Source organism: Oryza sativa, chromosome 2, assembly GCF_034140825.1.
Source record: "Oryza sativa Japonica Group chromosome 2, ASM3414082v1".
Taxonomy (NCBI): domain Eukaryota; kingdom Viridiplantae; phylum Streptophyta; class Magnoliopsida; order Poales; family Poaceae; genus Oryza; species Oryza sativa.
The window spans coordinates 13,010,759-13,025,077 of NC_089036.1; the positions used below are offsets into that span (position 1 = coordinate 13,010,759).

At 49.5% G+C, this 14,319-nt stretch overlaps 1 pseudogene; it reads left to right on the forward strand.

The window, feature by feature from the left end:
- The first annotated feature begins 4,649 nt into the window (after positions 1 to 4,649).
- Positions 4,650 to 5,790, forward strand: LOC136355055 (uncharacterized; annotated as a pseudogene).
- The last annotated feature ends 8,529 nt before the right edge of the window (positions 5,791 to 14,319 follow it).

A 14,319-nucleotide genomic window follows, 5' to 3' on the forward strand; every position in this document is an offset into this window, starting at 1 on the left:
GTAGTAATTTATTTTATTTTATATCAATCTATATTTTATAATTTGCAGTTGTTTTAAATTGTTAATTTTATAATAATTAGTTTTATCTTATTTAAAATAAACGTCAAATGAATACCTTTATTAAAAAAATGCCCCTCAGCTGCTCAGAACAATGAAAATAGGTAGAACACTGATCCAGAAAATCGTTAGGCGTGGACGTAGTTGCCCGGAATGTCCAGATCAGATCAGAATGCTGTTTGGAAGGCATTCTGTCCTAGCACGGCCCTGCCGCCGCACGTCACCACTCTGAGAACACTGCTTGCATGACTTCATACTTTTAAAATATATTTGGTTAAAGGACTTCATAGGGGCTGGGTCAAAAAGAATATTATGTATATATCCGGGTTGGCTTTGTCCAGTGAACAAGTGGCGGACTGATCCATCCCATCTCATCTCTCGCGTATCGCGTGTGCTGTACACGCGTGGAGTAGGGTAACCCTATCGCGTTTTCTCACCGTATCGTGTTTTTCCAATTCAGATCGAGAGAAAAGAGGGCGGTGGCGGCGCCATCATGCGCAGGAGCTAGTGACGCCGGTGTCGTGCGGCAGGGCCCGTGGCGCCTGTGCCATCCTCCCTTCTCTCTCCTCCTTTCTCGCATCCTTCCTTTTGCTGCCCCCTCGTCTTCAAAGCCACCGCCGGCGGCAGGAAGGAAAGGCGGCGTCAGTGGCGGCAAGAGGCGAAAATCGGCTGTAGGAACCTATTACAGTGCCCTCCTCTCTCTTGTCTGCTACTGCTCCTCGCATCCTCTTGTCATCCTCCATAGCTAAGGTAAGGAAACTCTAGCACTGTGCAGAATCTCTGTTATTTTATTTTCAGTGCCAAATTTGTGCGATTCCGTTTGCATGAGATGAATATCCCTTACTGTAAATAGCATCTGTTCAAGCACATTGCATTTTTTTCCATCAATTTTTTCATAGTAGACAATTTACTAATCTGAACAAGTATTACTATGTGATGTGGGCAAGTATATTTGTTGATGAGATGATTTACAATAATTAATGTATGCTAATTATCATTATTATATGTGGCTTCATCACTTCCTAGTTCCTACGTATGAATTGATATAAGGATTAATGTATGCTAATTATCGGTATTTTGCTTTGGTTTTTGGGATGGCTATGTGATATGAATTGCATTTTATTTCCAAATATAGTCATATGAATGTAATTTATTTTTAAATAGTGTGGTCTTTATATCCAAATACTTTTTTTGCAATGTGTATGTTATATGAAAGGTAGCCTCGCCAACTAATGTAAGAAGGTTACTCTATCTAGGCAACTCACCTACATCCCTCCAACCAAACAAGGGACAGATCCCTCAAACCAAAGAAAAAAAAATTAGGTCAGTTCCACTCATAGAATCAAACATAACCTAGGTCCATCCCATAAAAAAACATGAATGAACGTGACACATCCCACCTTATACCCGAACCAAACACAACTACCACCTTACCAACATCATGCTGGGGAGGCTCGTCAGGGTCGGAAACGCTCAGTAATAAGTGTCGGGAGCTACACCATGATCAGGATCAGGTAACCTAGTCATGGAAATATTTCTTTCTGATGGAGTCAGACATCAAATGCTCATTGCTAAGAGCATCCCAGCAGTTCATCTAAATTTCATCCTCCATACTCCTATTTAGATAGTCATCCAAAAAGATTCCTACTCCATTTTACTTTTCACTCCAATAGATCATCCATATTGCATCCTCCATATACCAACATCCTATATTTTACTAATATTTTACAACTACCACATATTTATACTCACCTTTCACCACTCTAAAAAAAAATCCCCCCACCTTTATCTCTTCTCTACCGCCGAGACGACGGGGAGGACGAGGGCCGATCAGAGGGACGGCGCAGTCGGAGGAGTAGCTAGGTGGAGGGGTGGCGTGGTCGGAGGAGCGGCACGGGTGGCGGCGCAGTCGGAGGAGCGGTGCGGGCGGCGCAAGGGGCGGAGGGGAGGAGGAGTGCCCAAGTAGCGGGCGCAAGTGGCCGACGGCGGGAGGCAGCCGGTGGGTGTGGAAGCGGAAGGGGAAGCGGCGGCGGTGGCCGTCGAGCGCGGAGGAGGCAGGCGGTGGCCAGCAGACACAGATGCAAGCGGAGACGTTGTCCTTCTAGTATGCCTCTCTCTCTCTCTCCACCCTCCTCCCGGCGAGTCCATCTCCCTCGTCCTCCCGTCAATGGCCCGCCGCCGCCACCACCACCCAGTCTCTGCGAGGAGTCAATTCGGATGGGGCAAGGCCGACCTGCGACGACGGCGGTGGACGAGGCATTGATCTGGATGGGGGCGCGAATTTGGTCTAGGTGCTAGCAGTTGCGGGATGGCGTGAGGAGAGGAACGCCAAATTTGGCATTTTTCTCTCCCGGATAGATGATGCGTTAAATTTGGAGGGTGGGATGGAGTATTTGCTGTAGGGCGTTTTTCTTCTCTTAGGCTCCTAGCCGCTATTTTCTCGATGGATATTCGGATGGCATATCTGTTGGGGATGCTCTAACAAAGCCAAAACAAAAAGACATGTCCATGTTCCCGTGTGAAAGATGCTCCCCTAACCAGTAATACTTCGTCTCAAAATAATTTAATATACTATTGAATGTCACTTCAGTACTAGATTAACTTATTCTGGAACGTAGAAAGTAGCATAGTTTGAAATTTCGGTAATTTCAGCCCCCACTGGCAAGCACAAATATCCTTAAATTTTTTGGTTTTTTGTCAAATATTTGTAAATTTAGTCAAAATTTGTTCAAATTCAGTCAGAATATGTTAAAAATTAAAATAATTTCAGACAACGGACCCAGAAATCATAAATTTTTTAAATTTTCGGTAACCACCGAAATTTTGGTGGCAACCAAAATTGCAAACCTTGGAAAGTAGTAGTAGTTGGGACAGTTGAAAATTGGGTGGAACATTCCATCTCTTAGCTGAAACTGAGTACTCACTCTGTAATCTACTCTATAATTCACCAACTCATTTTACTCATCTCTCAACCTTACACTCTTACACCTTAACGGCTCATATTCATATCAAACGGTCCCGATCTTCTCTGTGCAATCCCACCCCATCGCGGTCCCGCACCCACGCCCCAGCGGAGAGCCGCGCCCCCTCCATCTCCTCGCTCCCTGCCTCCCCACTCCTGCGACGCGCCAACGCCTCCTCTCCCACGCCCTTCTGCCCAAACCCTAATCTTCCTGCCGCACGGGAGCAGGTTCCCTCTGCTGCCACCAGCTGGTGCCTCCCTCCACCACAGCCGCATCGGCGCCATGCCTGGACGCCACCGTCCTACCGCCCGGAAGCAGGTTGAGCGCCGGGGTCGGGGTCAACTACTCCGTCAACTGCTGCTCACACCTCCACTGACGACAATCTCATATCCAAGGTACACTGGGGAATTAGGGTTCTTGGCTTCGTTATGACTGAATTATGATTCTTGGATTTGTTTGATTGAATTAGGATTCGTCCAAGGTTATCTTCTTCAACTGTAAATCTTAATTTCTTTCTATTTACTGTATGACAAATGTACGATGACTGAATGTTGCTCATTTGCATGTTACAAAATCAACTCTATGAGTTCCCTGCACACTCTATTTTTTTTCTCCGAAAAATAGGAGTTGGAAGATATAAGACTTCAGTGATATTGCTTGCTGATCCATCATGAGTTAACGACTGGGGAAATAGTTATCGCTTTCCTTTTGGCCACTTTTATGGTATACTATGCAAAGCCAGTTGTCCTTGTAATTTTCTTGAACCTTCCACTATAATTTCAGATTACATTATTAATCCAAGCCACAACAAAGTGTGAGTGATTTTATATGTTGACCATATGTACTGTCTTCTTAACTGTTCATTTTGTCTCACCAAGACTGAAGAATGCATTTATCTTTGTATATATTCCGAACTATGAGGTTAGATATACAGATATGCTTCTACTTTATAAATTTGTGGAATACAAATAAGCTAGGGCCAAGATAATGAAATATGGCAGGTTAAATCATCTGTGGATATGCAATATGTTATCAAGCCTTAGATTTTTCAAGATTATCAGAAAATGTCCTTGGAAAATAAGATTACTAGAAAATGGAAGTGTTATATACATGTCTGCTTGCTTTCTTTTGTCGAACAGACTGTATTTTAGGATTTTATTAACCAAATAATTTGTCCTGATTATTACATAAAATAATTTGTTGCTCTCAAGTACATGATTTAGTCATCAACGATGGATGAACTGATTAAACGTTCATGTTTCCGCCATCCATTGCTTTTGGTAGATGGAGTATGAATAATTTATTTTACACCTTTGTCATGTACGGCCGCACGTACAGGCGCAGGCGTGACATGCGCCGAGCGGCCGAGCGCGTGACGGCGACGTCCAGTGGCTGAAGAAAGGAAAGAAGAAATCTGCTGCTACTTTTGGTGTCCCTAGAATTAAGGATAGCCTTCTATAATTGGTTAGGCCAGTGGCCATATAATCCTGTAATCAGTCTCGTTGGAAGGGCAGCCAATAGATTGTCATTCCTAATCTCTCTCTCCACTAATCGCAAGCCACCAGCCGAGGGGCAAAACCTCGCGGTGAGGACTGGAGCGCAGCTACGAGCTACGTAGTCGCGGTCCGGCGTCGTTGGGTGCCGAGGCACTTGACAACCTGGTATCACGATCCCGGCGATCCTCTCCTTCCCGCACCACCTCCCCTACACCGCCCGCCGTGCCAACATCCCCTACCTCGTCTTCATCCGCTTCCTGCGCTGCCGCCATGAGCGACACCGACGACCTCAAGACCACCATCGCGCAGCTCGCCGAGACCGTCAAGGCCCTCCAGGCGACCGCGGCGGCCAACACCAAGGCAATCCTCGCACTCTCCGCCGACAAGTCGTCGTCCTCAGGTCCCAGGGCGGGCATGGGGGAGACCAACACCGACCGGCCACCTCCGCGCTTCCAGAAACTTGATTTTCCCAAGTATAATGGCAAGTCCGATCCGCTCGTATTCATTAATCGCTGTGAGTCATACTTCCACCAGCAGAAAATCATGGCGGAGGAGCAAGTTTGGATGGCGGGGTACAACTTGGAAGATGGTGCCCAGATGTGGTGGATTCAAGTCCAACGGGACGAGGGCATTCCGCGCTGGCGCCGCTTCGTCGACCTCCTCAACCTCCGGTATGGGCCCCCGCTCCGATCCGCGCCGCTCTTTGAGCTCACCGACTGCCGACGCACGGGGACGGTCACGGAGTATCAAGACTGCTTCTAGGCGCTGCTCCCTCGCGCCGGACCCTTGGAGGAAGCACAGCGGGTCCAGCTCTTCACGGGCGGTCTGCTGCCCCCGCTCAGCCACGCCATCCGCGTGCACAACCCTCAGTCGCTGGCCGCCGCGATGAGCTTGGCGCGGCAACTGGAGTTGATCGAGCAGTCCACGCCGGCGCCGCCACCCGCCCGGCCTGCTCCGCGCGCTCTTCTTCCGGCGCCTCCGCGCCGCCTCGCCCTGCCGGCCCCTGAACGAGCCGCCGCGTCGGCCGCACCGGTGGCCGGGAACCCGGTGAAACGTCTTTCCCAGGCGGAACAGGCGGAACGGCGTCGCCTTGGCCTCTGCTACAACTGCGACGAGCGGTATACGCGCGGCCACAACCGCGTCTGCCGCCGCGTCTTCTTCATCGATGGGGTGGAACTCGACGACGCCGACGACGCAGAGGCTGCCGCGGACCAGGACGCCGAGGCGCCTGTCTTCTCCCTATAGGCCCTGGCCGGGGTACCCGCCGCCGACACCATGCAGATCGCGGTCGCGCTTGGGCCGGCGTCGCTCGTCGCCCTCCTGGACTCCGGCAGCACGCACAACTTCATCTCGGAGGTGGCGGCGCGGCGCTCCGGCATGCCCCTGCACATACGCCCCCGGCTAACGGCCATGGTCGCCAACGGCGAGCGCGTCACCTGCGCGGGCGTCCTCAAGGCCGCGCCGCTCACCATCGACGGCGTCCTGTTCCCGGCCGACCTCTTCGTGATGCCGCTGGCGGGCTTCGACGTCGTGCTGGGCACCCATTGGCTGGGCGCCCTGGGGCCCATCGTCTGGGACTTGGCCAGCCGCCGGATGTCGTTCCAGCACCAAGGGCGGACCGTCTGCTGGTCCGGCATGCCCACCCCCGGCGCCCCGGCCCTCACCGCCACCACCGACAGCGAGCTCCTCCTGGATGGGCTCTTGGCGACATCTGGGGACCTCTTCGCCGAGCCCACGCGTCTGCCTCCCCAGCGCGCGCACGATCACCGCATCATCCTCAAGCCGGACGCGCAGCCGGTGGCTGTCTGCCCGTATAGATATCCGGCGGCCCACAAGGACGAGCTAGAGCGGCAATGTGCCGCCATGATCGAGCAAGGCATCGTCCGCCGCAGCGACTCCCCGTTCTCGTCGCCGGTCCTCCTCGTCAAGAAGCCCGACGGGTCTTGGCGCTTCTGCGTCGACTACCGCGCCCTGAACGCGCTCACCGTCAAGGATGCTTTCCCATCCCCGTGGTCGACGAGCTCCTCGACGAGCTCCACGGGGCGCGGTTCTTCTCCAAGCTCGACCTTCGGTCTGGGTACCACCAGGTGCGTATGCGCCCAGAGGATGTCCACAAGACCGCGTTCCGCACCCACGATGGCCTATATGAGTTCTTGGTGATGGCGTTCGGACTCTGCAACGCCCCGGCCACGTTCCAGGCCCTCATGAACGACGTCCTCCGCCCCTTCCTGCGCCAGTTCGTCCTTGTCTTTTTTGACGACATTTTGATCTACAGCAAGACATGGGCGAACCATCTCCGTCACCTTCGTGCCGTCCTCACCGAGCTCCGCTGACACCACCTCTTCGTCAAGCACACTAAGTGCTCCTTCGGCGCCTCCTCGGTCGCCTACCTCGGCCACGTGATATCGGCGGCGGGCGTCGCCATGGACCCGTCCAAAGTGCAGGCCATCCGTGACTGGCCGGCTCCCCGTTCGCCTCGGGCAGTGCGCGGCTTCCTCGGCTTGGCAGGCTACTACCGCAGGTTCGTCCACAACTACGGCACGGTCGCCGCGCTGCTCACTGCCCTCCTCAAGAAAGACGGCTTCTCTTGGGATGATGCGGCGGCGGCGGCGTTTGCGGCCCTCAAGACCGCGGTCACTACAGCCCTAGTACTCGCAATGCCGGACTTCGCCAAGCTCTTCATCGTCGAGTGCGACGCGTCGTCCCATGGTTTCGGCGCGGTGCTCACTCAGGAGGGCCATCCGGTCGCCTTCTTCAACCGACCCGTCGCCCCTCGTCACCGCGCCCTCGCCGCGTACGAGCGCGAGCTCATCGGCCTCGTCCAGGCTGTGCGGCACTGGCGGCCGTACTTATGGGGACGCCGTTTCGCCGTCAAGACGGACCACTACAGCCTCAAGTACCTCCTCGACCAGCGCCTAGCGACGATTCCGCAACACCACTGGGTCGGGAAGCTCTTGGGCTTCGATTTCTCGGTGGAGTACAGATCAGGTGCCATGAACACCGTCGCCGACGCCCTCTCCCGCCGCGACGTCGAGGAGGGCGAGCTCCTGGCCATCTCCGCGCCCCGTTTCAATTTCATCGAGCGGCTGCTCCACGCCCAGGCCACGGATCTGAGCCTGGTCGCCATCCACGACGAGGTCCGTGCAGGCACGCGCGCGGCGCCGTGGGCCGTGATCACGGACATGGTCACCTACGACGGGCGGCTTCACATCCCGCCGGCCTCGCCGCTACTACAGGAGATCGTGGCCGCGGTCCATGACGACGGCCACGAGGGCGTCCACCGCACACTCCACCGCCTCCGCCGCGACTTCCATTTTCCCCACATGCATCGTTTGGTGCAGGACTTTGTGAAGGCGTGTGCGACCTGCCAGCGCTACAAGTCGGAACATCTCCACCCGGCCGGCCTGCTACAGCCCCTTCCAGTTCCGTCCATTGTGTGGGCAGACATCGGCCTCGACTTTGTGGAGGCGCTTCCTCGGGTGCACGGCAAGATGATCATCCTCTCCGTCGTGGACCGCTTCAGCAAGTATTGCCACTTCATCCCCTTGGCGCACCCGTACACCGCCGAGTCCGTGGCGCAGGCCTTCTTCACCGACATCGTGCGCCTCCATGGAATACCCCAGTCGATCGTGTCCGATCGCGACCCAGTGTTCACCTCGGGGTTCTGGCGCGAGCTCATGCGCCTCATGGGCACCAAGCTACTCATGTCGTCAGCATTCCACCCCTAGACGGATGGCCAAACGGAGGCGGCTAATCGTGTCATCGTCATGTACCTACGCTGCTTCACCGGCGATCGCCCCCGACAGTGGCTGCGCTGGCTACCGTGGGCGGAGTACATATACAACACCGCATACCAATCTTCGCTCCACGAGACGCCGTTCCGAGTGGTCTACGGCCGCGACCCACCCTCCATCCGCTCTTACGAGCCTGGCGAGACCCGCGTCGCCGCTGTCGCCCTGGAGATGGAAGCTCGCGAGGCCTTCCTTGCCGATGTCCGCTACTGACTCGAGCAAGCGCAAGCAGTGCAAAAGAAGCACTACGACCGGCTTCACCGGCCGGTGTCCTATCAGGTGGACGACTGGGCGCTCCTTCGTCTCCGCCAGCGAGCAGCCTCGTCCCTGCCGCGCACCACTACGGGGAAACTGAAGCCTCGATACGTCGGGCCCTACCGCGTCACCGAAGTCATCAACGATGTGGCCGTGCGGCTGCAGCTTCCGCCGGGCGCCTGTCTTCATGATGTCTTCCATGTAGGAATGCTCAAGAAGTTTGTGGGCACGCCGCCCACTTCCACCCCGGCGCTGCCTCCTACTCTCCATGGGGTGGTGGTTCCAGAACCTGCACGCGTCACACGTGGCCGTCTGGCTCGCGGCGTTCGGCAGGTGCTCGTCCAGTGGCGCGACGAGCCTGATGAGTCGGCCACTTGGGAAGACCTCGACGACTTCCGCGCCCGGTACCCAGCGTTTCAGCTCGAGGACGAGCTGGACTTCGACGGAGGGGGAGATGTCATGTACGGCCGCACGTACAGGCGCAGGCGTGACATGCGCCGAGCGGCCGAGCGCGCGACGGCGACGTCCAGTGGCTGAAGAAAGGAAAGAAGAAATCTGCTGCTACTTTTGGTGTCCCTAGAATTAAGGATAGCCTTCTATAATTGGTTAGGCCAGTGGCCATATAATCCTGTAATCAGTCTCGTTGGAAGGGCAGCCAATAGATTGTCATTCCTAATCTCTCTCTCCACTAATCGCAAGCCACCAGCCGAGGGGCAAAACCTTGCGGTGAGGACTGGAGCGCAGCTACGAGCTACGTAGTCGCGGTCCAGCGTCGTTGGGTGCCGAGGCACTTGACACCTTCGTGATGGTTTAGTAAAGCTTGTTTTGGTGAACCATTAAGCTGGACACACTAATGGTTCCCATGGACTGAAGTTCCTGATTCCATTTAAGAGGGAGTCTCCCGTTGTGTCGTTCGCTGACAGCACGCGATCCACCTTCCTCACACCCAAGCTCCCCCAACCTCCAACTCAAAGGTATTATTAGGATTTCTCCTTTCTATATGTGGAATCAGGGGGGGCTATGGTTGTGTGTTTGATGTTTACTCGATTTTGTAATGCAGGTTTGGAATCTGTAAGAGGTCGGCGCCGCACCTGGATGCCACCTTCATGCCAATCGGGAGCAGTAGGAGCGGCGGGGTTGGGGTTGATGCCGAGGTGGTCGCGTGGTACCTCGGCTCGGGTCAATGCCGAGGTGGTCACGTGGTACCTCGGCTCGACTGAGGCGCAGCCCGTGCTGATCAACAATGTAACCGCCGCCACCATCTTCACCGTCGCCAACCTCTCCTCTTAGGTGGGGTGCCAGTACCTTCTCGCTTGGTCGCCTATAAATCCTAAATATTTTTCCCTCTCCGTTCTCACCTGGAACTGCTGTTTGGTATGTGATACTACTTGTGAAGCTGGATTTTAGGGACAGGAAATGCCTATTCCAGTGTTCCTTTTCTCCTGATTAGATGTCATGTTGTTGGTTTTGGAATAAGATATTTGCATTAAATGAAACTTTGATAGTGTATCATGGCCTTGTTCATTAAATATTTGTATTGTAGAATCAATTTTTGTGTGTTACATGTAAACATGATACCATTACATAATGTGGTGGCCGCCACTACCCTTTAGCTAAGACATATTTATATATTTGGATCATTCATGCAGGGGGGGCGAGTGCCACCATCGCCCCAGATGGGGAGCCACCATGTCCACTGTCTATCATGTGTGCTGTGGCAGGCAGGCAGCTGGCCAGACATTTGTGCGCGCTGACCTAACCGGCTCCAGCAGTTATTTCGCACTTGGCAGCCAACCTAACCTCATGGGATGGCCTTTTCCAGGTTCGAACAAATCTTCTGCTAATCTAACATAATAGTGCAATCCTGGTGTATGTGTCATGTTGACATTACTTAGAAGGTGAACATTTTGCATCCTCAGTTCGTCACAATTGGCATTGTTTTGTCCGACAAGAAAAACTGAAAAACCAAACCTATAGGTCTACTTTGTCCTTGAGAGCAAGAATATTTTTTGAGAAATCTGATTTAGTAAATGGGGATAAGAACTAGAAGGAAATGTTTTTTTTTGTTGAGTGCAATATCTTAAATGCTGAGTAAGACCTATCCAATCATATATAAGAACCATAGTGTTGGAAGCTAAATGTGTGCTAAAGGCTAGGCTTGTATACCTGGGTTCAGTTAACTGTTAACTATTATTGCCTGAATTCTGAGGTTGCATCTTAGGAAAGAGGACATGCAACACAAGAAGAAATATATGCTTTTGGACAAAATATGTTGTTTAATCAACATTTGGAAAGAATGTCAGGGTGGCTATTTAACCTTTGAACCCAACCTATGATTAAACCATGCTATGATTAAAACCCAAAACCATCTATATGGTAATTTCCATGGCGGCACTATGGCTTGTATCCACCCTTGTTCTGAGCAATATGGGATATGCCCATTAATACAACTAGATGAAACCCCGCGCGTTGCGGCGGGCACATTAGAAAAGATGAAATATGCATGTAAGTATGAACAATCAGATTGTATTGTTTGAACCTAAAAACAAATTGATAGGCAAAATATGCACTCAAGTAAGAAATACTTGAAACAACATCGAGTTTAATAGTATAGCCAACTACTAGCTCCAAATCATCTATAGTCAATTTAATAGCCAATTCATATAATAGTTACCTATAAACATACACTACACCATTAATATCTGGTCCCACCTGTCATACACACGTAATATCTTGGAGTCCGTGCTGCAGCTAGGTACAAATCTATAGCCCACTGCTCTTCTCTCTTCTTTTTTATCTCCTTAAAATATATTTATAGTTGGCTTATAGTCTACTATTTACCTGCTCTAAATTGATTCACTGGTTCATTTTGCTGGTTTTATTACATTCTTGGCAAACTGACATTTGTATCTTAAAAGGATGTTGTTTTGCATGGATAAAGATCATCAGCAGATGTATCATCAAAGGGAATCTAGCCTAACCTGGCACCTCAACCTGAAAGGCTTGTATCAAGATCTTATCCTTTTCTTCTTCTTCGTTGGCATATTATCATTTTGTTATGTAATTAAGTACTTAGGGAATGATTTCACATATTCCTTCCAAAGTTTGGGTTGCCCATTGTCTTCTGTCATTGCAGAATAGCAGGATCACAATAAAATACAGATGTCATGCTAGCTCATTTTGATTGTTCTATTTATAACAATAACAGGAAGTCAGGGAACATCATGACCTCTTAGAGATAATATATTATCAAAATGGCCTGTATAAATTGGGATGTACACAAATGGCTGATTTTATTCTTAATTACTTCTCTAGAAATACAAAAGGGATGTACACAAATGGCTGATTTTATTCTTAATTACTTCTCTAGAAATACAAAAGTTGGAAATCTTTGTGGCTTCTCGAATGGCTTTTCTTCAATTATCTATGTACAAATACAAATGATATAAATTTTGTGGCTTCTTGGTCCTGTATGCTATTTTGACTCTTAATTGTTGACCAAATATATGGAAAGGATACTGATCTACTGTATTTTGATCTCTGCTCATGACTTTACATGAAGCTTGAAAACCCATGCATGATCCCTAGCAGAGGTCTTATTTTTGTGAAGCTTAAATCTATCCTACTCCATTAACAAAACATATTTCACATTTTGGTTGCTTGATTTACATAAAAAAAATAACCGTAGCTCCCTAGCAGAGGTCTTATTTTTGTGAAGCTTAAATCTATCCTACTCCATTAACAAAACATATTTCACATTTTGGTTGCTTGATTTACATAAAAAAAATAACCGTAGCGTTACTACAACTACAACAACAACTACTAACCCAATGCTCGCTATAAATCTGTACATGCACTTGTGAATCTAGAATTGGATTTTTTTTTTTGTTTGGAGGGTATACAGCTGCACTACAATTAATATTATTTTTAAGTCATCTGCAAACTTTTTATAAGTCATCTGCAAACTTTTTTTCAAAATTAAAGACCTCATGTTTAATATTAAATGATCACATGTCTTTGGATTATCTATAACAAGATAATACTAGTTTACAAGTTATTCGACCTCATGGAACTGGTCTGCTAATCAAACAAGGCTCTATTATTGTTTCCATGACCTGTGAAGCAAAACATAATAGTGAAAACAGCGTCCAAACGTTATCCACTGAATTCAGTGAGTTATAGATATCAACAACTGCCGTTATCTTCATCTCTATAATTAAAAAAAAAACAATGTGGCTTCTGTCAATGTTATGAATCAGGTAACTGTTAGTGATATGCCCTAGAGGCAATCATATAGATGATTGTATCACATACTATATTTACATATTTATCCGATATTGTTCCTTGAAATAGATAACTCCTTATTGGTTAATGAATATGTGATTCTTTCATGAGACTCTTTATGTTGTTTGTTACTATTTCTAAAGGATCCCTGATCAAATATCATATGTGGAACAAATATGTTTATATGATTAGTACATGTATTAATTGATGATCATGTCTCATGGATCATGGTATAGAGATACCAAATTAATAATGTGGACACATATTGGTGAACATGTTGTTGGATAGACCCAACATGAGACACTGCAAGAGCCATATGTGTTGTGTCATCAGTGATCTCATTGAGTGTTGGTGTTGAATCCTTAGACCTGAGATTATTATGGTTCTTAACATGTGTAGTAGCTTACTTAGGGACTGTTAAACGCTACTCCGTAATTGGGTAGTTATAAAAGTAGTTTTTAGGTATGCTATGAAACATGTAGTGGGATACGAATAATCAAGATGGGATTTGCCCCTCCTATGGAGAGATATCTCTGGGCCCCTCGATGTTGTAGATTATGAAAGTGCATGGCCATGCCAAAGGTGATTGAGGAGTCAATCACAAGTTATATAATCTATCAACAGATTCGAGTGAATGATTGAGCTATTAGATGATGGCACATATCTAGCCTTGAGCTTAATCGATATCGTGAGGCAAAGGGGTTCATACAAGTATACACTAGAGGTTCAGCTGATATGATCTTTATGTATGCCCGGTGGGTCAATACGTTCTGCTAGGGGCCGCGGTTGACGTGTGGACCGAAAAGGAGTTTTCGGGTTACAGCCGAGTATATATGAACCTACAGGGTCGCACGCTTAATGGGCCGGAATAAGGGGATTGGATAGAGATCCAATATGAGCTTAATTCGGATAGGGATCCGAATAGGAGTCCTATGGGCCTTGGAGGCCCGAGTGATGGATCCTATATATTCGTGAGGGGTGTGATCGGCGGAGGCATTGCATCACGTGAGAAACCCTAGCCGTCACTTCCCTCCCCGAGCAAAACCCTAGCCGCGCGCGGGTGCTAGCACATCTGCGCGTGGCGTTCCGTCCCTATACGTGTGGATACCGATAGAGGCGCCGCTGGTTTGCGGTGCTGATCGGCGTGGGAGTACGGCGAGGAGAACGCACGAGGAGGAGAAGGTCGAGCCGGTGCGATCGACTACTTCCTCTACATCGACGCACGCTACTTCGCGAGAATTCCTTCGACTTCTCAGTGTCTTCTTCCGCTGCGCAGCACGTCGAGTGGTAACGATCTATGATCAAATACTTGCATGGTTCATGGTTTACGTGATAGAAAATTTTGATTTATGCTATCGTAGCCTACGCGTATCCTAACAGTAACCACCGAAAATACTGGATACTTAGTATTGTATATTTATATTTATACACACACACAAAGGTATACCTAGATATATGAATATTGCAAATAAA